Source organism: Panthera onca, chromosome E3 (genome assembly GCF_046562875.1).
Source record: "Panthera onca isolate mPanOnc1 chromosome E3, mPanOnc1 haplotype 2, whole genome shotgun sequence".
Taxonomy (NCBI): domain Eukaryota; kingdom Metazoa; phylum Chordata; class Mammalia; order Carnivora; family Felidae; genus Panthera; species Panthera onca.
In genome coordinates, this window is record NC_138354.1 from 39166037 (window position 1) to 39190754 (window position 24718).

Below are 24718 nucleotides of genomic sequence, written 5' to 3' on the forward strand. Positions count from 1 at the left end.
GCAGGCTCAGGATCAACTTCCGGGTCACGATCTGCGAACTCTAGCGCCCATTGGGTCAGGTCTCGCCACAGACTTCACCGCCGACCAACCAGAGGGGAAGAGTTGCCTGCGGAGACGGGGCGAGCGACGGCCAATTGGAGACGAGAGGCAGGGCAGCTAAGTTTAGAGGAAAACATGCCTGAGGCGGGCGTGACCGGCTGACTACCGATCAGAATTCCCAGAAAGCTTACTAAAGTGAAAACCCGAGCCACGCGAAATCCAGCGCGTCAGTGTCGGGTGGGGCCAAACGACCCGAATTGTTAACAAGCTCTTCCCCCACAGACAAGCTTGAGAATCACTGCCCGGTCATAACGGATTTAAAGGCAGTCCCCACCCGCTCTGGTTACTCGGGGCTGCACGAGAGAGCCCCTCTAGCCCGGCGGCCTCAGAAGCACGCAAGCCAGGGCTCTCTCCGCCGCCTCTCGGCGCCGGGTGGTCGGGAAGCCTGTAGACCGGCCCGGGTCGGCGTCGCTGCGGGGCTTGCCGGGAGATGTAGTCCGTTGCACGGCCCGCGCCTGCGCCCGAGGCAGGTGCCGGGAGCAGGGGCGGAGAGCGGAGGGCCGCGGCAGTGCTTCCGGCGCGCTGCTGGGGTCCTGGGGCTGGGCGCGCTTGGCCATCTCTTGCTCGGTCAGGGTCCTGCGGGCTGGGCGTCCACGAGAGCTCCTGGGGACCCGGGACGTGCTGCTTATTGTCCATCCCTGCGAGGGCGGGGTCGTTATTCAGCTCCCTCCTAGATCTTGTGATGAAAGTTGTGAACTTCACTGCGAGCGGGGAACGGAAGGAAACCCGGAGAGTGGACTCAGCTCCTCCCTTCCCTCTAGCGACAGTCGGGCCCGTGGGCTCCGGAGAGTGTCGCAGGAGTAAATCGTGACAACCAGTAACCTTTTATCGAGCGCTTGCCTAATAGAGCTGGACCCTAACAGCACTCAAAACTGTAGGACGTAGATGCTGTTATCATCCCCCTGTAACAACGGCACCGAGTGTCAGCGAACACCCTTGTCCAGGGTCACGCAGCTAGTCCGTCGCTAAAGTCCAGGCTGCCATAATAGTAAAAAGGGTGAAGTGGGGACAGAGAGGCCGGCTTTGGACGACTGGGTGGAGAGAGTCCTGAGTATTTCGGTTTTTTCTTGTTCCACTAGAGGGAAAGGGCTCCACCGCTGTGGTGGCAAATGTGACCTCAGCAGCCTCAGCACACAGGCCGGTATAGGTCCGTCTCAGAAACCCTTGCTGAGACATGTGACCTCAGAGTCCTCTAAGGCCAACCTCCTGTTTTCGACATATTTCAGGAGACTACAGATTCTAACCTAAAAGTCACTTCGCTGGCATTTACTATGTCATCTCAGACAAGTTACTCAATCTCACTGACCCCCAAACTTCAGTTCCCTCATCTGTTTTGAGGGGATAAGCCTATCTTCACTTTATATTTGGTGAGGATTAAATGAGCTAACGTGTAGGATGCTTAGAACGGTACCTGGCAATTAGTACCAACTCAGTGAATGCTAGTAATGCACAGTAAACTCCTGAAGTCTCACCCTATGTCACAGAAAAGCCACTTGGATTTTTATTGCAGGATGTGGGGGCATGAGAATGTTTGCGAAACTACACATACCTGGAGATGGGAAGAATGAATCATCTGCTAGGTTTAGGTTATTAATGGGGACTTGAAGCAAGATGGACTGTTATTCAAAATTACTGTTAGTATTCCTCCTCCGTTTTTTGAGGCCTATCTATATTCAAACATAGAAAATAGCTGGTGTGTTACTAGGAGTGGGGTTACAGGCCAGTAGATCTACAGGGGGTCATTTGGGGCAGGAGTTCTTAACCCAGAGTCCATGAAATTATAGAGCGGCACTGTCCAGTATAACTTGAGGGGATGCTGAAACGCAGCTCGGGTTGCTAAGTGCCACCTAGTGGCTACTGTTTTGGCCATCACAGTTCTAGAGGGTCACACTGATGGATTTGGAGATCTTCTGAAGTTTCTGTTACTTTATACAATACTGCATGTATATGTGTATGTTCTAGGAAGCAAATCCATGGCTTCCGTCAAGTTCTCAAAACCACCAAAAAGATTAAGAACCACTAGTTTAGGTCTTCGGTGAAAAGTAAGTTAAGGGAAGTAAGTATGCCCTCCAGTAACCATTTTACTTGCTTCTATTTTCTTGTCCTCAGTGATAGGTGGCTCCCTGACTATCACAGAGAAAACACATTTGAATCTCAGATAAAGAGCCCCTACTAATCCTGGCCTTAGCTCTCATGGGCACTAGATTCTGTCTCTGGAGCTGCTTTCAGGCCTTCCCTAGGCCTTCTAGATTCCCTTGCACTCAAGTGGGGCAGCTGTCTCTGTGTGTGGTCTGCAAACCGGTATCCGATGAAACACACAGTGTTAAGACCTTTCGGTCCGTGCTTGTTGGCGAGGGAGCCGACAGACAAGCAGCTCTTAGCAGTCTGAACTGCTTCTTGCCCTGCCTCTGGCCTGAGGGTGCCCTGGCCTCCAGGCCTCTGCCACCCTAAGCCTTTGCTTGCTATCTGCCACTCACCCTGGCTTTGGTTTCGTCCCACTTGAGTAGACCACAGCTTTCTGTGATCAATGCATCAGGTGTACTTTTACGTATACCAAATCACGCTTGGATCTTAGTCTTAGCTTTGCAGTCCAATCATAAACAAAACGGTGACTTTAAACGGCATTTCATTTGAAAAGCATTTTCTTTTTTTGTTAATCTGAAATGTGTTGCTTCTCTTCACGGAAGTATAAAATAAGGCATTTTGCTCCACTTCCTATATTTTGGTAAAGTGTTCTAGAATTTACATTTTTCTTCAGATTAACATTAACTTGCTAATATTGTTTGGTAACGTTAATATTTAAACATTTTCCTCCATGTGGATCATAAATGACTACTTACCAACCCACATTTTATTGCAGAGCAATAAACTTTGTCGGGGGTGGGGGGAGGTGGGGAGGGGAGGAGGGGGCACAGAAGAGGCGGCTCTCAGCGAGGGAAAGAGTGCTAGGATAGAGCAGGGAACTGAGCTGGGCACGATTTCACCAGCTGTCTCTGGACTGCCAGAAACACGGTTAGAGAGTTGTCTTAGTGAACTTCAAGATAACCCACTTCTAGGCTGCAGCTAAAAGAAACGTGTAAAGACGGCATTTGCCAGTCACCAGCCAACCCAGCTCACGTATCGATTTTTATTTGAAAATCTCTGAACTGAAATGAATCCAGGACTCAGTTCCCAAATTCCTGCTTTTACCGCTTCTTCTCTCTTCTCTTGAACTCAATAAGAAAATGTTTCTCAGGTTTGACACAGTCAGAATTTTAGGAAGACTGACATCACACTTCAGTCCTAACTTCAATAATTCTCTTATCAAAATATTCAAAAGATAACGTAAAACTAAACATTTAGTACATTGAATTTTTTTAATTTATTTATTTTGAGAGAGAGAGAGAGAGAGAGTAGGAGAGGGGCAGAGGGAGAGAATCCCAAGCAGGCCCTGCGCTGTCAGCACAGAGCCAGACGCAGGGCTCGATCCCACGTATCATGAGATAACATCCCGAGCCAAAATCAATAGTCTGCCACTTAACCAACCGAGCCACCCAGGCACCCTAGTGCATTGATTTTAACACAGAACTAATTCACTCCTTGTTCACAGATTGGAGGACAACAGCCTTGAATTGAACACAAAAGGAGTTTCCCTCGTTTTGGTTTTGTTTTAATATTGAAATACTGCTGACAGAGGCTTCAGGTGAAATGATCCTAAGAGGAAATGGATACAGAGAGGCCATCTGCCCTAGAAATCGTCCTGAAATCACCCTCCCAATCAGTCGTGAGCCAAACTCTCATGCTTCCTGTCTTTTTTGTAGCCAGAATATCCAGTACCAAAGCCTGGCCTGGGCTTCCCATGGAGCACAGAGAAGAGCCACGGGTGAAGGGACTGCAGAATTTCAAAGAAATGAGACAAGGATTTGGCTTCAAGAAGAGGTGAGTGTTCACTGCATACAAGGGGAGAAAGAAAAGAAAACTTCGGACTCAATTGATGTAAAAAGCTTTGAGATGTACTTAGGACTTTCTGTCATCCCATTACTGGTTTAATAAACCCCTTTTCTCGCCCTCACTTTCTTTCCCCTGGGGACAGGGTGACATTTTCAACTTTCATTTCTTCTCTCAGGTTTTAAGATCAGGAGAGAAGATAAAGAAGCTTCTTCAAAGCAGAAAAAACCTGGAAACTCTGCATCCACTCACTGTAACTTTAGGGGGGAATGCTCTCCAAGGGTCTACTTTACAAAAAAGACTAAAAACCTTTAGAAAACCAATGTGGAAATCCTAAGACTTAGCAGAACTTATAGAGCATCCAACCACTCTATAGGAAGAAAGCCCTGAGAACTCCAACCAGGAAGAACCTCTCAACATTAGATTCTCTGAGCACCAGGGGACTCATTCAGGAAAAGAACCTCACCGGTGCCTCGGTTGTGGGCAAAGCTCCCTTCGTGCAGACTTTTGTAAACGCTAACATCTCCCATCAGAGGAGAGATCCTGTGAATGTACTACATCTTATGGAAAGCAGTGTGACTGTGTTTTAAGAAAATTAAAATTTGGGGGTGCCTGGGTGGCTCCATCGGTTAAGTGTCTGATAGCTCAGGGCATGGTCTTGCGGTCGTGATATGGAGCCCTGAGTCAGACTCCATGCTAAGCGTGGAGCCTGCGTGGGATTCTCCCACTACCTGTCTGTCTCCCTGCCCCTCCCCCACTCATGCTCTCTTTATCTCTCAAAATAAATAAACTTAAAAGAAGCTTAAAATGTTTCTCCTCTTCATTTTTTTTAAAGTTTATTTATTTATTTTTGAGAGACTGAGCGAGTGGAGAGGGGCAGAGAGAGGGAGGGGGAGAGAGTCCCAAGCAGGCTCCGCACTGCCAGGGTGGAGCCTGATGCAGGGCTTGAAGCCATGAACTTCAAGATCATGACCTGAGCCAAAGTCAGATACTTAACTGACTGAGTCACCCAGGCGCCCTGTTTTTTCTCTTTATTTATTATTTATTTATTTATTTTGAGAGAGAGAGAGCAAGAGCTTGTGAGTGGGGGAAAGGCAAAGAGGGAGGGAGAGAGAAAGAATCCCACACAGGCTTGGCTACGTCAGCACAGAGCCAGATGCAGGTCTCAAACTCCCACACTGTTTGATCATGACCTGAGCCAAAACCAAGAGTCGGATCCCTAACCAAATGAGCACCCCAGGTGCCCCTGTTTTTCTTTAATCAAGCAGTTCCACATCTGGGAAACTATTATGAAAGAGAAAAACAAAACAAAAGAGCAGCAACAAAAATAAAAGTCTTTACACACACATACACACACACCCCTCCTCCAGTGGTTCCCCACTGTCCTGATAATAAAGCACAGACTCCTCAACAAAGCTTTAAAGATCTTTGTGACACAGGCCCTGAACAGCTGACTCTGGCTCTCACCGCAAGTGAGAATAACTTTCTTCTGGGCTCCCAGGGTACTTTGTTTAGAACTTCTTTTTAGCACCAAACACAGTTGACTTAGCTGGGAGGCTTAGTTATAATCCTGTTCTGACCTGTGTCCTCTTCTGCTCTCCTGATATACCTACATCAACATCACACACATGACTGGGTCTTACAGGGTAGAGAACAATAAATATCAGTGTATTTTATTTCTAATCTCTGTTTAATGATAAAGGCATTTAAGGCTATGAGTTTTCCTCAAAGTACAGCTTTATTTCCCATAATTTTTATATACAACATTCTCTATCGAACATTTCAAAATAGCTTGTCATTGCAGTTTTTATTTTACTTCCCCTTTAAGCCAAGAGTTGGTCAACTGGTCAAGAAAATTTTCCTCTTAAAACAAATTTCAGGGGGCGCCTGGGCGGCTCAGTTGGGGAAGCATCTGAGTCTTGATTTTGGCTCAGGTCATGATCTCAAGGTTTGTGAGATCTAGCCCCATGTCAGGGTCTGCACTGTCAGTGTGGAGCCTGCCTGGGATTCCCTCTCTCTCTCTCTCCCTCTCTCTGCCCTGCCTCTGCTCGTGTGTGCGCTCTCTCAGCACCGCCTCCCCCCCCCAAGATTTTTTTCTGCATTGATTAGAACACGAGGTTCATTCTACTCTGCTTTGAAAAGTTCATATAGGTTTTCCTATAGAAAAGGCTTGTTAAGTGTCCCCAAAGCCCTAGACAAGAAGGGTTCTATTTGTAGGACATAAATGTACTCTTGGACCTCTCAAGTATTTTTGGATCTTTGGAAGCACCCTTGTGCTTATGTGAAGGGGAAGTGAGATGGAGGAGTTTGGGTGGCTTCCCATTCTGCCTCCCTGTGTGTGGTTTTTTTTTTTTTTTGAACTTCCTCTTCCCTTGTTAAGAGGTTGTAAAAGCAAACAAAAACATTCTAGGGACTTTATATAGCAATTGTTAACAGCTCCCTAGGTATTAAAGGTAGCAGTGAGAACAGGAGGCCAAAGGGCCTTGGAGAGGCCTCATCCCTTACTCCAGCCAAGTTGTCTTCCCAAAGATGCCATAGCTGTTTATCTTCTAGAAAGCAGAAAAAACCCTGCAGGGACCACGTTAAGATTTTTTCGATTGTGACCTTCCAGAATCTGCAGGGATTCTTTCACAGTGTGTTGTCTAGGCTAAAATCAAGGAAATCAGGGAAGAGACTGGTGACTAGGCCAAGGGGCTCACAACATGGGAGGGGAGTGGCAAGAGACAGTACACCTGGCCCTCCCGCACCTGCAGTCACCTTCACGTTCCTCAAGAAAGGTCCAAAGGGCCCTCCTGGAAACTCTGTGATCTTTAATTCTGAAATGAGTACTTGTCCTGAAATCCTCTCTCTCTCCTAGCCTAGTTATCTGGGCAGAATAATCTCAGAAACACCCACAGCTCAGACTTAAGCTTCCAGGCCCAGCTCCGTGCTTCCTCTCCCCAAGGGCCCGCTGAAGATGGAGAACAACGTGGAAAGGGGAGCTCAGCTCTTGCCTCTCCTCAGCACTTAGGATCAGTTCCGTCAGCCCCCAAGTCTGGGTGTTTGAACACCAGAGATGGGGGATTTTTCTATCCCCAGAATGAGACAGGTCCAACCTGTCTTTTCCAGTTGGTCAGACAGGACTTCTTAGAGGTCTAGCAAAGCCTATCCCCCCACATTTTTTAAGGCTCCTAGAAAATTAAATATTATAAAAAGTGTGGTATAGTTTACGTGCTTGCATCTAGCATCTTTAACATCCAACACAAGAACACAACTAGGTGTTTTGGTGGGAAGAACTTAAAAAGGTGAGACCTTTCATGAAGGTGAGACCTTACCAAATGGCCCCCGAGAGGCCTGTCCATGCCTACTTTGCATTCCGTACAAACTCTTTCATCTCTCCCAAATGGGGGCCCTTGCCTGGGGGGGCAGGGAGAGCGGAGGCCAGCAGGAAAGAACTAGTGGCCCCTCGCCGTGTGCTCGGGGATGGGGCACCCTTCCACTGCCTTATCTCCTGGGACAATATAGTTCCCCCTGGGCAGGATGGAGTCCCTCCTCTTCAAGGTTTCTCTCGGGGTTGTCCAAATGCTAGAGGGCCCCCCGCCAACCTGGTTGACTAGAGGAATGAGCTCGAGAAGCCCACGGAAGTAGTCTGGCTGCCTCAGGGCACCACATGTAGGCTCTCAACACGTGAACAGTCCGGAGGTGCCTTCTCACAAAATAGAAATAACAAAATCAAGCAAGTAGACATCACGTTTGTTAATTATGGGGGATGGTGACGTCGGTATTCATGTTCTGTGTTATTAAAAATCTATCTATCTCCCAAGGTTATTCCAGCCAATCTCTGGCTGTTGGTTTGAAGCAGGGTGTGTGCTCCAGCCACAAGAAGAAGTCTCTTCCAACAACAAAGGGAAGAAAGAAAGCTGCAGGTTCTGCTGCGGGGAGGGCGGCAGGGAACGCGAGAGGTGGGGACCCGGGGTCCTGGCCCTGGCACGGCTTCCTGTCCACCCCGCCTGCTCTGCGATGCTGGGAGTACCCCTCAGGCCTTTGTATTTTTTTTCCTCAAGACCCTCCTGGCAGACAGACGAGCCATTCACACGAGACTTGTACTTCTCAAAGGCTCCCTTCTGTCTCCTCCCGGGAACTCAGGGTCTGCAAGTTCCCTCTGCAGTTCCATCAGGCAGCTCCAACAGCGTAGAGCTTCCCCTGGGAAGCAAGCAGGCAGCCTGTGGGACTGAAGCTATTTCAGAAAGTGCCGTGCTTTCTGTCCTTACAACCGTTTTGTTCAACAAGGTCCCTGGGCAGAGGACTTAGAGAGTAAGCATCAGACCCAGCACAGACAGAAGCCGCTCACCAAGACGTTTCATCCTCGGAGCTGGCTGTGGCCAGAGGGTGAAAGATGCAGAGCTCGAGCGGGCTCCGTGGCGCACAGCGCTCAGCCCTGGAAAGGGAGGACGCAGGCTCACTATCAGCCAAAGCTTCTCGCAATTCCATGACCAGGTGCGTACAGCCAACCCATCGCTTTGCCGACGAGGACTGCTGGCTGACAAGTGCTAAGCAGCCGCTTCTGAAACCGCTGGTGCCGGGTCAGTTACTCACAGTCTAGACCAGTGGTTCCGATTCTTGTAAACAATGGATTCATCTGCAGAGCTTTAAAAACTTCTAACACCCGAGGGGGCGCCTGGGTATCAGTCAGTTAAGCGTCCGACTTCGGTTCAGGTCATGATCTCACAGTTCGTGAGTTCGAGCCCCACGTCGGGCTCTGTGCTGACAGCTCAGAGCCTGGAGCCTGCTTCGGATTCTGTGTCTCCCTCTCTCTCTGCCCCTCCCCCGCTTGCTCGCTGGTGCTTGTGCGCACACGCTCTCTCTCAAAAATAAACAAACATTAAAAAAAATTAAAAACTTCTGAGACCCGCTGTCTTAGTCCATTTGGGCTGCTATAACAAAATGTTACAGCCTGGGTGGGTTATAAACAACAGGAATTTCTTTCTTTTTTTAAAAAGATTTTATTTTAAATAATCTCGATGCCTAATGTGGGGCTCAGACTCATAACCCCAAGATCAAGAGTCTCCATGCTCCACTGACTGAGACGGCCAGGCACCCCCCAGAATTTATTTGCCATGGTTCTGGAGGCTGGAAGCCGCAGATCAGGGTGCCGGTATGGTCAGGGGAGTGCCCTCTTCTGGGTTGCAGACTGCTGACCTTTGGTACTCACAGGGTAGAGGGGGCTTGGGAGCTCTGTGGGGTCTCTCTTATAAGAGGCTTAATCCCATTAATGAGGGATCCACCCTCACGACCCAAGAAACTCCAAAGGTCCCACCATCTAATCCCATCACACCAGGCATTAGGATTTCAACACAGGAATTTTGAGAAGACACAAACTTTCAGACCACAGCACCTGGGTGCCAGCCCCTGGAGATTCTGATGTATTTGGTCTGGACATCAAGATTTTTTAAAGCTCTCCAGATGACTCTAATGTGCTGCCAGAGATGAAAACCACTGGCCTGGACATTAATTTGAGGAATGGCATAAGAAACTTGGAAGGAAGCAACAGGCCCAGTAGAAGATTTCCAAAGAGACTCCGTTTGCAGTGACTGGTAAAAGAAACGAAAGGGGTGGGTGTGCTCTGCTTTAATGAAGGTCACTATAAATCATGGGTCAGGTTGAATTTCCTGTTGAAAGTCTTTTAACATCACGTTAAGTGTGGTAGGTTAAAAATGGCCGCAAATTCCTTATTACTTATTGACAAGGGGTGCCTAGACTGGCCTTGGTGACAAGCTTGGGCAACAGAACGAAGTGGACATGACCTTCTGGGCCTATCTGAGAAGTCTTGAAGCCACCACCTGGGGCTTCCTGGAATGCTACCTCTGAGAACACCAGCCGCCATTTCAGAAGGCTGATTATCTTGAGACCGCCACGCCATGAGGAAGCCCAAGCTATGCACACGGACAGAGACGGACGTGCAGCAATCTACCTGTTCCAGACAGCCCAGCGCAGGCACGCCACACGCAGGTGAAGAAGTCACTTGGATATTCCAGTCCCAGCAGACACAAGGGGGGCAAGCACCAAGGAGTCACCAGCAGACAGCCAGTACCGAAGCCACAGACACATAACCCCAGTCAAGCGTCCCATTCCTTTCCAGCAATCTCTGGACATGGGAGCCACCCCAGCTGAAGCTCCAGTCATGGAGCAGACATGAGTTGTCCCTGTTGTGCCCTGCTCAAAACCCTGACCACAAAATTGTGAGAGGAGAAAGGCTGTTTTTACACCACTAACTTCTGGGGTGTTGGTTATGCAACAATACATAACCAGAACCACAGTAGTACATAAATAAACAGTCTGTACAAGATTCAAAGAATATAGATGTATACAGAGAAAATGGGGAAACTTTTCCATCACCCCCTCATGTCGCTTTTTCTCCTTTTTATAGGTAACAGCTGGCTGTACATCCTACCCATTTCCTGACGTGTTTACGCATGTATATGTACTTGTTATGTGTACGTATGATGCGATACACATTTTCCCAGTTTTTTAAAATAACAGTGCGCGTGAATCAAGATGCACAGGCCTTGCGTACTCTTATCAGATGCACGGTATGCCACAGGATGGGCATACGACACTTGTACTTACTCTCTCTTCTACTGGTAGACATTTAGGTTGTTTTCAATTCTTGGTTTCACGAACAATTCTGTGAGGGACATCTTGTAGTGCGACTTTGCATACATCCAGTAATTTCTTTAGGATAGTCCTAGACATAGAATAACTGAATCAACGGGTATGCGCATTTTTTAGGCTTTTGGGGTGGTAGAACGTAACCTCAAATTTACCATTTTAACTACTGTTAAGTGTACAATTCAGTGGCATGAAGTACGTTCACATTATTGTACAACCATCACCAGCACTCATCTCCAGAACTTTTTCATCATCCTGGACGGAAAGTCTAAGCACTAAATAACCCTCTACTCCCCTCCCCTCCCAGGCCCTGATCATGACTACTCTACCTTCTGTCTCTACGAACTTGAATATTCTGGGTACATCATATAGGTACAGTCATACGTTTGCTCTTTTGTGTCTGGCTTACTTCATTTAGCATAATGCTTTCTAGATTTATCCATGCTATAGCATGTATCAGAATTTCCTTCTTTTTCAAGGCTGAATAAGTGGGTAGGTACATCACTCAGCCAGGGCCACACAGCTGGTTAACGGTAGGCACTGTATTCTCACTGAGGCAGTCTGGCCCTGGAGCCTGTGCTATGAAGGCATATGAGGCACTCACAGGATTCTTACATCACGCATAAATTTAGTGCTAATATACGTTAGCTTCAACGTTAAGCGTCACCCATGGCAGTTCCAAAGCTATGATTTTTGGTGTTTTGATACCCTCCTGCCACCACTAGATCAATCTTGGAAAATGTTCTGTGTGGTCTTTGATGTCTGATTTTAGCTTTGACTTACAAGGTTGTTTTCTCCTAACTACTGCCTGAAGCATTAAGAACTGTTTCTAACTGCTGTCTTCTGCAGATGGTCCTGGGGTGGGGGGTGGGAGGGGAGTGTCCACTGTGCTTCTACCGCCAGCCCCAGAGACCACGTGCGAGGGCACCCCCTCCAGGAAGCAGAAGTGCCACGTGAGCTTGGGGATGCACAGCTAGGTCACGCCCTGTGTGAAGGCTGTTGTGCAAATACTAAGACCTTCCTGGGCAAGTGGCCTTACCGTCATTTCAGCTCAAATTTTTTTAAATTGTGGCTTCTGTTGTGTGACATCAAGGGAGTCAAGGCTTGAGGCCGTAAGTCTGCATCTGCGTCAACTTGATGCCTGCAGCATGTGTGTGCGTGTGTGTGTGTTTAAGTTTAGAGGTAGGTCTGTGCTGTGTGTTTAACTTCAGAGGCAGGTCTGTTCTGTTTCTCCAGTATTGGCAAACCTCACATATTATTTGAAAATCTCACATATGTGTTTCTCTGTGGGCACAGTCTGCATTTTCAAAATCCTTTTCCTACTCCTCTGCACTGCAATGAAAAAAAAAGCGTTCCAGTTAATGAGGTTTTATTTAAGTTTTTGTTATAAAGAATAATGAGCAGGGGCACCTGGCTGGCCCAGTCCTAAGAGCATGCAACTCTCAATCTCAGGGTCATGAGTTCAAGCCCCATGTTGAATATATTTACGGACTATGTTTCAAGCGTCACAAAAAGTTTAAATGTTCATTGAAAACCACAAAAATGTACGGAGCACAGAGTGAAAACCACAGCCCCTGTCTCTAATTCTACTTTCTACAGGTGCCGTGTTATTTCTTGTCTCCCTTCAGATACTGGAATTTTGAAAATACTTTTCACACTTTTTACAAACGTGGGATTATAGTGCCATATTGTACCATAAACACGCTTTTATTCAAGTTCTGTAGTGACCATCTCTGCACATCAGCACGTGGAAAACCACGGCACATTTCCAACAGATGCAGCGCAGTCCATGGAACAGGTTCACCGAAATTTACTCGGCCAGTGGTCTGGTGATAGGCATCAGGTTGTTCATGGCTTCTAACTAATTGCCAAGCGTGGCAGGCAAGGGAATGTTCCACAAGGTTGACAAGGATTTGAGTAAGAAGGTGTCCCTCACACTGATAGGGGAAAATCTGTCACTAGACGGCCGACGGGACTCACAGGGGAATTCCAGACCTTGCCCGAAGACTCTCCTTCTGGGTTCTTCTTCCCACCCCGCTTGCCCCGCTCCAACAGACTATAAATTGTCCCCGCTGCTGATGCTCGGGAGAATGATCTCCTCTGAGCCTGCCGGTGTAAAATAAACCTCCCGCCTTCCAAGATCTCCAAGTGCCGCTTGGTTCTTCCGCTGGTGATCCAGACCAGGTTATGTAACATTTGGTTCCCCGACGGGGAAACCCAACCGCGCTGGCCCACTGTTGCCACCGGTTTGGGAAAATGGAGAGGCGGTGACGGAACGAGGAGCCGCAAGGGAGAAGGCGCGCCCTCACTGGATTTCGGCAGTCTCCCGCTCGGTAGCCTCGGGCCAGCCTGCTCTGCCATTCCTGCCGGACTCGAGGAGACTTAGCAGGTGAGGCCCTGGACCCAAGGTCGAATACCGGAAGGCCTGGGACCCAATTCTGTCCTGTCCAGCCCACCCATAGTGGTGGAAGGGGAACCTGATCATTCCCCGGAGACCTCAGGGGTCTCACAGGGAGACATTCTGCGGGAGGGAATGTAGCAACCTCTGGTGTGTATGTGAGTGTGAATGTGCGACTCGGTCTGGCTTGCCTGCTGAGTTCGATTCTGTGGCTCCACGGGCGGGCACCCGTAAGGTCCCCAAAAGCCCACGGAGTCTGAGTGGACCCATCTGCAAATTCCATGGTGAACAGCACACAGTGTGTGCCGGCATCGGAATACTTTCCGATCGTAAGTCACAAAGCTGAGACTGCTACAGCTAAGTGTCACCCAGGTTCCTTCGGGACACGGCCAGACAGGCATCTGACTGGTCTCCTCATTAGAGGGGGCACCCTTACACCTCTGTCTCATGGGAACATTATGGGGGCGGGACAGAGAAAAAAAGGTGTTTTCAGGAGACTATGGAATTAATATAACCACCGGCAAGTTAAGGACCTCATGTGAGCTGGTGCAGGATGGCCCTCAGAGGGAACCTTGGATGTCCCAACGGTCCGCCACATCTGGCATGTTGTCGCCAGAGACCCAGGTTACCCTGATCAGCTCCCATATATCGAGTCCTCGTTAGAGACTGCCCAAACCCTTCCCCCTTGCGTGTGATCTACCTGCAACAAACAGGGACAGGCTAGGGTCTTCGTCACCTCGACAAAGTAGCTCAAGGAAGGTCAACAGAAGTCCCAACCTCCACAAGGTCTCACTGGCGATCCAGAGGAAGAACCAATCTTGCCCCCACCATATGAACCTCCCGGTTCCCGATACTCCGCCGCCTTCGGTCTCCCCACCACCTCTGGACCCAGCAGATCTTCTCTCCCTTGGATCAGTGGCCGGATTGCGCCCTCGGCCAGGCACAGCACTCTCCAGGTGCCGGTCCACAGCCACCGGTACCAAGAGGCTCTCCTCCGGGGGATCCGAGCAAGGGCTAAGAAGCCTGTGAGTCCGCCCAGCCCAAGGGGAATCCCCTGGGGATTATTGTGAGAGCCTACTCGAGGCTTACACCCATTTGACCTCGAGGCACAAGAGAGCCACGACAAAAGGACAGGGAAGGTCCAGCTGCCAAAAGGGGGAAGCCCAAAACCTCCTTAGCAAGGGATCAATGTGCCCACTGCAAAGAAAAAGGACATTAAAAGAATAAATGTCCCAACCAGGTAAAGGCCCTTGAAACCCAACCGATATGCACAAGAACCCTGCAAAAAAGACTTCATAGGCCTGGCAGGAAGAGATTCAGATTGAGGGGGACCAGGCTCACTTCTTCTCGGCCCCCATGAGCCCACAGCCAAAATAAAAGTAGGGGGCCAAACTATGACTTTTATGTAAACTCGGGGGCCACACGGTACGGCACGAGTTCCTCTACCTACCTGAGTGCCCTATCCCTCTCGGCCAGGATATACTCTCAAAGCTGGGGGCCCAAATAACCTTTGGGCCAAAAGACGCACCAGCCTCCAACTGAATTAAAAAATAGAGGTTCTCCTGTGCCCAGGCCCAACCGAGCAGCCCACCTGAATTCAGGACTGCCCTCCCCACTGTATGGGCCTAGGACAACCCCCGCCCCCCCCCCCCACCGACTTGCCCACCACCGGCCCCTGTCATTGTAGAACTAATCCCAGGGGCTCGACCGCAGAGACAGCGGCAATACCCCCTCCCACAAGAGGCAAGGGCAGGCATCCAAGAACACCTGACAAGACTCAAAGAAGCAGGCATGCTGGCTGAATGCCAATCAACCTGGAACACCCCACTTTTGCCAGTCGAGAAGCTGGGAGGAGGGTATCCACCCAGTTCAAGAAGTGACCGTCTCCTTGCACGCAGTGGTCCCGAAGCCTTACACCCTCTTCGGCCAGATTCCAGGCTCTGCCAGATGGTTTACCTGCCTAGACTTAAAGGATGTCTTCTTCTGCCTCCGCCTGCCCCCCCCCCCCAAGCCAACGCTTGTTTGCCTTCAAGCGGACCGAAGCAGACACAGGGCGTCAGATGCAAATGACTTGGAGGTGCCTCCCACAAGGGTTTAAAAAACTCGCCTGCCCTCTTTGGGGAGGCACTGGCCAGAGACCTCGCTGGCTTTCAAAGGGAGGCCACACGCTGCACCCTTCTCCAGTATGCGGATGAGCTCCTCCTTGCCAGCAATACCCAAGAGAATTGTACAGAGGGCACAGGGCCCTCCTCCAACTTCTGTCGACCTCAGGGTATCAGGTATCATGGAAAGAGAGCTCTAGAGCTGGAGAAAAAGAAGGTCATCACTTCCCTACCCCAGACACAAACTAAGAGGGGGCTACAAGAATTCCTGGGGGCTGCGGGATTCTGCCGAGTCCAGATTCCCAGATTCTCAGTAATAGCAAGATCTCTCTATGATCTCCTGTTAGGGCCAGATCGAGAATGCCCTGTCTGGCAGAGGAGGCCAAAGCTGTCTTCCTAGAGATAAAGGCCGCCTTGGGGCAGGAACCAGCCCTTGGCCTGCCGAATATAGAAAAGCCTTTATTCTCTTTGTGCATGAGAAGGAAAAGGTCATCCTCAGGGTTCTCACACAGACTGTTGGCCCTGTCGAAGAGGATGGGCCCAGGGGCAGCGGATGGCCACTATGCCTTAGGGCACAAGCGGCCACAGTTCTGCTCATTAAGGAGGCAGAGAAACTCACCCTGGGACAAGAACTAAGGCTCCCCATGCTGTCACATCTCTCACGCCTCTCCAACTCCCAGCTAGCACAATAGGAGGGGCTCCTCTGCAGGAATCCACGGGTCACTCTTAAAACAGTGTGGACGCTGAACCGCACAACTTTCCTACCTTCCGAGAAAGAGAAACCAGATCGTGACTGCTCTGAGGTGACCAAGAAAGTTTTCGCAAGCCGCCCGTATCTGCGTGACCAGGCCCTAGAGAACCCAGACCTCACCTTGTTCAGGGACGGTGGCAGTTTCATCACAGAGGGCGTTCGAAAGGCAGGGTATGCGGTGACATGCCTTAATCCAAGCTCTTGCCATTAGCAAGGACAAGCGAGTCAACGGACTCCCGGTACACCTTTGCTACTGTACACATACATGGGGCAATCTACAAAGACAGGGGCCTCCTCACCACGGCGGAGAAGGCGATCAAAAACAAGGAGGAAACACTAAAGCTCCTCGAGGCCGTCTGGCTTCCAAAAGAAGTTACAGTTCTACACTGCAAAGGACACCAGAAGGGAGACGACCCTACAGCACGAGGAAATCGTCTAGCAAAGGAGCCAAGGTGGCAGCTAATAAGGAGGTAGACACAGCTCCCTCCCTTATCCGCGCCGCGACCCCCACCAGGAGTTCAAAGAAGAAATTGTCCCCCGGTTCGGCCTGCCGGCCACAATCCACGGTGGAAATGGACCTGTGGACATTATACAAACTTGAACCAGCTCCCTCAAAGCTTTACAATGCTTACCGGCCTCAAAGCTCAGGGAAAGTAGGGCGAATGAATCTCACCCTCAAGGGAACCTTAGCCAAGTTCTGCCAGGAAACAGACCTCCCACGGCCGGACCTGTTGCCCCTGGCCCTCCTGCATGTCCGTTGCACACCAGGAACTCAAGGTTTCTCCCCTTTTGAACTAATATATGGAAGGCCCCCTCCATGTCAGGGAGCCTCCCAGCAAGGAAATAAGAAAACAACTTCAAGCGTTAGGGGCCACCCTACATGAGTTTCAACGATACCCTCGAGAAAGCACCAATCTCTTTAGGATCCCCTGTACATCACTGCTCACCGAGGGACTCACTCTAGGTCAAAGACTGGAAAAAAGATTCTCTCAAACCACAGTGGACTGGGCCTCATACTGTTATTCTGGCCACCCCCACTGCCCTCAGGGTCACAGGTGTCACTCCACGGGCCCACCACTCCAGAGTCAAGAGGACCAATCCCGAGGAGCCTCAGACTTGGAAGAATGACCCAAGTCCGATCTTCAGCCCTGCTCCAGCCACACCCTGGAAGCTGGCTGGTCTATGCAGGGCAGAAGCTTGAGGACTCACCAGTCCTATATAATAAATAGACTGTTCTTACTCCTTGCCATCAGATTGGCAGAGGCTGCCCCAGAAAGCTGGGGAAACAGTGAGAGGTTCCTGTCCGCAATCACCTTCCTCTTATGGATAGGATGTTTTGTTGGTTTTGATTGCCTCTAATCTGGGCCCCACTGTGGAAGAATCTGGGGGGTTTAAAAGCTTAAATGTGGTGTAACCTCTTTCAGTCTGCTGGTTTCCCTGCGAGTAAGGTTGCCAGTGCCATTTGGGGGAAGTGTTTGCACTAAAGTATATGCCTCAAGCTTCAGGAAAAAGAGATTAAAAGATTCTCAAGATAAAAGTTGGTGCTTAGATTACCCTTCAGTCTTAAGGCTTGGGCTAAACGAGCAGTGTTACTACCCGTCCTCCTAGGGGCAGTGATAGCCACGGGGATAGGGACATAGGCTCTTGTGTGGGACTAACGAGTGGCCAACTCCCTAGTGTCCCTACAGAGCCAAATAAGTTCCCTGGCAGGAGTTGCCCTCCAGAACAGACGGGCACTTGACCTCCTCACTGCCAAGAAAAGGGCACCTGCATCTTCCTCAGAGAAAAATGATGCTACTTTATAAACCAGTCAGGAACAGTCACAACCAAAGTCAGGGAACTGAGAGAAAGGACCAGCCCGAAATAAATAAAGATGATACCCTCTAATACGGCCTATATCCGTTTAAAGGGGCATCAAAGGGGAGACTGATAGGGGGAAATCTGTTATAAGACAGCCAACAGGACTGATAGGGGAATTCCAGTCCCTGCCACAAGACTCCTGTTCTGGGTTTTTTTTCCCACCCCGCTTGCGGTGCTCAAACAGACTATAAGTTGTCCCTGCTGCTTAAGCTCAGGACTCAGACCTCTGGAGAACGATCTCCTCTGAGCCCACCAGTGTAAAATAAACCTCCTGCCTTCCAAGATCTCCCAGTGCCGCTTGGTTCTTCTGCTGGGTATTCCGGACCAGTTTCCGTAACAACACTACCATGCAGGTGACAGTCTGGTTATGCTTAACCTGAGACTAGGAAGTAGTCTTGATGGGAAGGACTTAAACAAATAGAATGTTGGAACTAGCAATACAGATACACCTAGTGGAGTGTTCCTCCCTCGATTCTCCTGCAGGATACGCGGACCAAAGATCTTTCTTGAAGGTGAAATATGTAAGACAATGAAAAATTCCGGGCGCTTTGACTGACGTGAGCATCTATGGCTAGAGGTCCCTACTAGGTTCCCCCAGGTGGACTTCAGGAACTCCATGAACCCCCTGAAATGACACACGAAACTGCAGGTGCTGGTGTTTTCCTGAACAAAACCATTATCTCTATGGCTCACAGCACTTCCCTACATTTTTCAAAATGAATGATATAGAAGGGTTTAAGAACCTCTACCCTAGGGGTCTTGCTGTTTGAAAACCAACAGAACGGCAGTGCTGGCGACGGGCTGAGTGACCCATTTCTTTCAATGCTCCCATCAGGACCAGAAAACGACGGTTTTCTCCCCTCTCTGGAAGCCAGGAGACAAGGGCCCGGGGCAAGGGTGCCCCACGACCTGCCCGTCCTCGGCAGGGGGCACTCGGTAAATACTTGCCGTAAACACGAGTGAACGAGGTCTACGGGCTCGTACAGAGCGGAGGGCTGGGGGAAGCAAGGGCCGCGGCGCAGCCCCCGCGCACCCACGTCCGCCAACCTCGGGCCACCGTGGACCGCGACCACTGCCACTTCTCGGCGTCGCGCAGGGGATACCAGCGGCGACCGCCGCGCCTCCTTGGCGCTCGGCGCGGGCCGCTACGGGCAGACGCAGGTATAGGCTGCGGAGGCCGCCAATCCCGACCACGGCGCCGTGCCCCAGAGCCCCCTGGGAGACGTAGGCCCCGTGAGCCCGCCCGCCCGCCCTCCGATTGGCTTTGCGTACCCCCGGAGCCCCCCGGGAGACGCAGTTTAGGGCACGCCGGCCCGGCGCGGGAGACCCGGGCCGTGAGCGCGCGGCCCGTGGGGCGCCAGCCCCCTGGGCGGGTCGCGTCTGCTCCCGCTCTCCCTCCCTCGGGTCGAGCCCTCGCGGCCACGGCGGAGACCGCGTGCGGTGTGGTTGTCGCTCCCAGCGCCTGGAGCCGACACTTCCCTTTTGTCCTCGGGCTGCTCTTCCCGTACACACACCCCGTGCTGCCCGAGCAGCCTCCCCTGGGAGCGATTCTCCCACGGGGTTGCTGCCGGGCGGGAGACCCGCGGAGCGGGGTCTTCCTGCCCCCACGCGCCGAAGTGAGTGCGGCCGCGGGAACCGCGCGCCGTGGGCGGAGGGCGTCTCGGAGGTGATGGCTGTTCGGAGACGGGGATCTTCCGTCCGCCCCTCGGACGCCAACCACGACAAGCCCGGCGCTGAAGGAAGGTGATACTGACTCACGGTGCCAGGCTCTTTTGCATACATTATCTCACTGAAATTCCCAAACCACCCATTTGACTTAGAGGAGACCAGCTCAGAGAAGTCGAATAACTGGCCCCCGGTCACACAGGTCCTAGATCTTGGAGTCCCGTTTTTTCCCCCACTACTTTGTGCACATTGGAGACTCAACGACAGTTTCAATACGAGGTGCTGAATGACCGAAGCAGCACTCGGGGCAGCTTGGCCGCGGGGAGGGGGGTGGGGTGGGAGGCGGTAAGGAGACAGGGAGGTGGGAGTGAGGGCAGGATAATGTAAACCAAACCTCAAAGGATGCCAAAGAAGGGAGAGCAGTTGCCTTCTAGGCAACTGGGTTTTTCTCTTCACTAACCTGTAAGCCTTTGACGGTCAGGGACTGTACGCCCACAGCCAGCCTCCTGGTAGGGTCCCTAAAAATATTGTCAGAACAAATTTTTTTCAATGTTTTAAATTGTAAAATGTCTAAATACAAAAAAAAAAAAATTGTAGAGAATAAAATGAATACCCTCTTACCCTCTATATAGATTTAACAATCAGAATAAATGATGTATAGCACTTTGTACCTTATGAAGCTTCTTACTGGGCGTTAACATATTGCAAATGAAACTCATTGGTGAACCAACCAAGGAACTATTCGACACCACAACTGCACAACATCCACAGTTCAAGTAGCCTACCTTGGGGATCTGGCTTGCTCTCCGTTTCCATCCTGCTCGGGAGGTTGTAGGTGGCCAAAGAACTCGGTTTGTTCTCAGAAAGCACAGTTACAAATATGTGTCTCAATGGGAGGTTCATTGCCTGGAAATTCACTTTGAACTTGAGAAATTAGCCTCTCAAAGTCTCAGATTTCTCCCTTAAAATTCAATAGACTGGAGTGTAGGGAGAGTTGGGTCACAATGGGATCTATTATTTTCAGCATCGTATTAACACAGGAACTCACTCTTCCATGATCTTGCCAATGGTTCGTTCTTTTTCTCAATAACAGATATGTACTATATTTAAATACCATAAACCTTTATCATGATGGTTGGGGGGGCAGGACTGATACCCCCTTGAAGGCAAAGCTAATTATAAAATACTTTTTAAAAATGTTTTTTTTTAATTTTTTTTAACGTTTATTTATTTTTGAGACAGAGACAGAGCATGAACGGGGGAGGGTCAGAGAGAGGGAGACACAGAATCTGAAACAGGCTCGAGGCTCTGAGCTGTCAGCACAGAGCCCGACGCGGGGCTCGAACTCACGGACCGCGAGATCATGACCTGAGCCGAAGTCGGACCCTTAACCGACTGAGCCACCCAGGCGCCCCTTAAAAATGTTTTTAATGTTTATTTATTTTTGAGAGAGAGAAAGAGATGAAGTGCTAGTGGGGGAAGGGCAGAGAGAGAGGGAGGCACAGAATCGGAAACAGGTTCCAAGCTGTCAGGGCAAAGCCCGATATGGGGCTCTAACTCATCAACTGTGAGATCATAGCCTGAGCCGAAGATGGGTGCTTAACCGACTGAGCCACCCAGGTGCCCCTCAATCAAACATTGTTTTTTTGTTTTGTTTTAATTTTTTTTTTTACATTTATTTATTTTTGAGAAACAGAGTGAGACAAAGTGTGAGTGGGGGAGGGGCAGAGAGAGGAGACACAGAATCTGAAGCAGGCTCCAGGCTCTGAGCTGTCAGCACAGAGCCTGACGCGGGGCTCGAACCCGCAAACTGTGAGATCATGACCTGAGCCGAAGTCAGATGCTCAACTGACTGAGCCACCCAGGTGCCCCCCCTCAATTAAACATCGTAAAGACATTCCGAGAGGGGCGCCTGGGTGGCTCAGTCGGTTGAGTATCTGACTTTGGCTCAGGTCACGATCCCATGGTTCCTGAGTTTGGGCCCTCTGTGGGCGGGCTATAATCTTCTTTGCACGTTTTTTCATTAAAAAAAAAAAAAAAAAATTACTGGAACCTCAAAAAATGGAAGCGTAGTGATCTTCTCTTGACCTAGAGGCCTCAGTGGCATCAAAACACTACCTTATAAGTCCATGATCCAGAAATGCCCGTGTTGCAAAATTATCACTGCAATTGCAAAATATCCTGCTGTGGACTGGAAAGCCCAACTTCCTACCCAATCCTGTCGTTTGTACGTGAGCCTCAGCTCAAAGGAGTTTCCCGGCAAGGGAAGACAGGGCATGTTGTTGTACTATTTGGTTTCCGTCTCGGCAGGGGGAGGCTGCCTGCGAGGTAGCTGTGCTACTGCCTTCTGGAAGCTTGTACAGGTCCTGGTCCCAGAGACGCACAGTCAACACCCTTCTTGCCCAACCTGAGAATATCACACATCTAACATGTGCCTCACGCATATGCATTTGGATCCATCCATTTTTTTAGAGAATATGTTGGGTTTGGGGTTATTTTTCTCAGGAGGATCCAGAGAACCAAAAGCACTGGATACTCTGTAACAATACGAAGTACGAGGACTGACTGGACAGTAAGAAAAACTCAACTAAGCAGAACTCAATCTAAGAACGATCCCAGGCTGGTCACACACTGGCAGGTGACACACGGTGCTGTTTGTCCTGCCAGGCATCGGAATGTTGTAACTGACCTGTGGTCAGAATGACCATTTTGAGCCTCCTTGGTCAGCTGGAAAAAGTGACATTACTGGTTAGTGAGGAATAGTAAAATAATAAATTATTATCATGCACGGGGCATCTGGGTGGCTCAGTCGGTTGAGCGTCCGACTTCGGCTCCGGTCATGATGTCACAGCTCGCGGGTTCGGGCCCTGTGTCGGGCTCTGTGCTGACAGAGCCTGGAGCGTGCTTCTGCTTCTGTGTCTCCCTCTCTCTCTGCCCCTAACCCACTCGCATTCTGTCTCCGTCTCTCTAAAAAATAAGCAATACATGTGCTCGCTTCAGCAGCACATATACTAAAAAATAAGCAATACATACATACATACATACATACATATCATGCAGATGGACAATATTGCAAAGTGGCTAAAAGAGGGAGTTTGAATCCTGGCTGAGTCACTGGGCAAGTCGCTAAACCACTAATCCTGGCTGTAAATGAGGATGATGAATCCTGCCCTAAGGGCTGCTGCAGAGATTCCAGGGATCATGCGTAGAAAGCAAGCCGTGCCTGGTACAGAGCACGCGCCGTTGGAGGGGAGCTGTGTTACCAACCAAACATCTGCAAGCCGAAAATTTCATGACAAAGACAGAAAGTTTAAACCAGGACTTGCAAATGACACCGACTAAGTGACAGAAAAGTCGCCACTTTGCATATACCATTGTAGCAAATGATTTAGGAAAGGACTGCCGCCAAATGCCAAAATCATGGGGTGAAAGACATTTCCACACACTTGGGCTACTTATTAATTACAAAGAAAAAATACAGACATCCCAGGGAATGCCTGCATGTACCCTCAGTCTAGTAACAAGGAGACACCCAGACAGATCTAAACTGAGGGACATTCTGCTTGGAACGCACTTTTCAAAAACATTGTCTTGACAGAACTTTAAGAGGTGGGTAAGTGTGAGAGTGTTCTAGATACAAGCAGGCCACAGAGATGTGACAACTAAAAGTGATGCAGGATCTCTGACTCAGCCCCGGATCAGGAAGGGGGAAAAGCTGTCAAGGACATTATCACCACGGCAACTGAAGAAATCTGATTATGGATTCATTAAACTATGATAATGATGTTAATTTGGCAGAGTGTGATGACTGTATTCTGAGTATTTAAAATATCCTTGGGGCGCCTGGCTGGCTCAGTCAGGGGCGACTGGCTCAGTCAGTTAAGCATCCGACTTCAGCTCAGGTCACGATCTTGCAGTTTGTGGGTTCGAGTCCCATGTCAGGCTCTGCGCTGACAGCTCAGAGCCTGGAGCCTGCTTCGGATTCTGTGTCTCCCCGTCTCTCTCTCTCTGCCCCTCCCCTGCTCATTCTCTCTCTCAAAAAATAAATAAACATTAAAATAAATAAAATAGTATCCTTATATCCTCGTTCTTAGTACTTAGGGTATCTGGTATTTGGAGTAATATCTGATAATGTTTGAGATTCATTACCGAATGGTTCAGAGGGGGAAAAAATGAAAAAGAAACTTCATGCATGTGTGTATGTAAGAGAGAGAATCACCAAGTACTGGGAGATGTGAACAGTTGGTGAATCCAGGTAACTCTTCTCGACTTTTCCGTAGGTTTGAAATTTTTCAAAACAAAAAGTTGGGGATAAAAATCAGGGTATGCAGAAAGACAGAAGCAGTTAACTGTGGCAGAAGTCAGCTCACCACACATACGACTTGCGTTAGCTCTGGAGTGACTTCTAGAACCCCACACTGGGCCATGAGCTCCAAAGGACACCTATGCCTTTTTCACCCTTCTTTCTCCAGCATCCTGGCATGGTGTCCAAAATATGTGTTTAGGGCACCTGGCTGGCTCAGTCCATAGAGCATGTGACTTTTGATCGCCGGGTTCTGAGTTCAAGCGCCGGTTCAAGCATTCTGAGTTCAACTGAGTTCAAGTTGGATGTAGAGCTTACTTTAAAAAAAAAAAAAAAAAAAAAAAAAACTTGTTACACAAATGTGCAGGGACCAGCACCCTCCCTCGGAGGTATGCCCTCAGGAAGCCAGGGCAGAGTAGGAAACAAATCAGTTTGACATTTCCACGCAAGGTGTTTTGAGGCCTTCACGATGCTGCAAGTACCAGACAGCTGGACCTACACCAGCAAGGGTGACACCAGGGCTTGTGTCCTGGCAGTGCCCTTCTGGCTTCACCTCCTTCTTGGTGAGGGAAGGGCAAAGCTTGTGGGGCTGCATTTGTTGATTCCATCCCCCCCCCCCACATTTTCTCTGGAGAGTCAATAAAATCCCAGGAGTCTGCAGGAGAACAAGTGGCCAAGGGGACTGACCCTTTTCCTCTTCAGCGTGGGACCAGGGCTTTGTTCCTATTCCCCACGCCCGCCCCCATATCCTGGGAGGAGAGAGGGAAGCATCTGAGTGCCTACTCAGGATGAAGGCTCTGGAATCCGATCCCAGACCCCCTTCCACGCACACACATATTTACCCGATGCTCTGCAGGCCGGTATGTGGAAGTGAGGGGTGGGACATCTGGAGGACCATGTGTCGGGAAAGGCGTTGTGCCCTCCCAGCCCTCTCCAAACCTGTCAGAAAGAGAACATGAGCCAGT

General features: G+C 49.8%; 2 long non-coding RNA genes across 5 annotated transcripts in view; one reads left to right on the forward strand and one right to left on the reverse strand.

Moving 5' to 3' along the window:
* Nucleotides 1–8: 8 nt before the first annotated feature.
* LOC132688966 (uncharacterized) lies at nt 9–4901 on the forward strand. Its single transcript, XR_009614756.3, has 3 exons — nt 9–569; nt 3904–4017; nt 4205–4901. It is a non-coding gene; the product is annotated as an uncharacterized LOC132688966 (long non-coding RNA).
* Nucleotides 4902–6065: 1164 nt separating this feature from the next.
* The window catches only part of LOC132688965 (uncharacterized), a 36701-nt gene continuing 18048 nt past the window's right edge, over nt 6066–24718 (reverse strand). For 3 of the 4 annotated variants that reach the window (XR_013552934.2, XR_013552935.2, XR_009614753.3), the window contains 2 exons: nt 24596–24692; nt 21481–24070 (listed from right to left, as the gene is read on the reverse strand). This is a non-coding gene — a long non-coding RNA (uncharacterized LOC132688965). Of the gene's footprint in view, nt 10751–19910; nt 19969–21480; nt 24071–24595; nt 24693–24718 lie in introns of those variants that run through there. The other variant, XR_009614754.3, reaches the window with a different exon arrangement.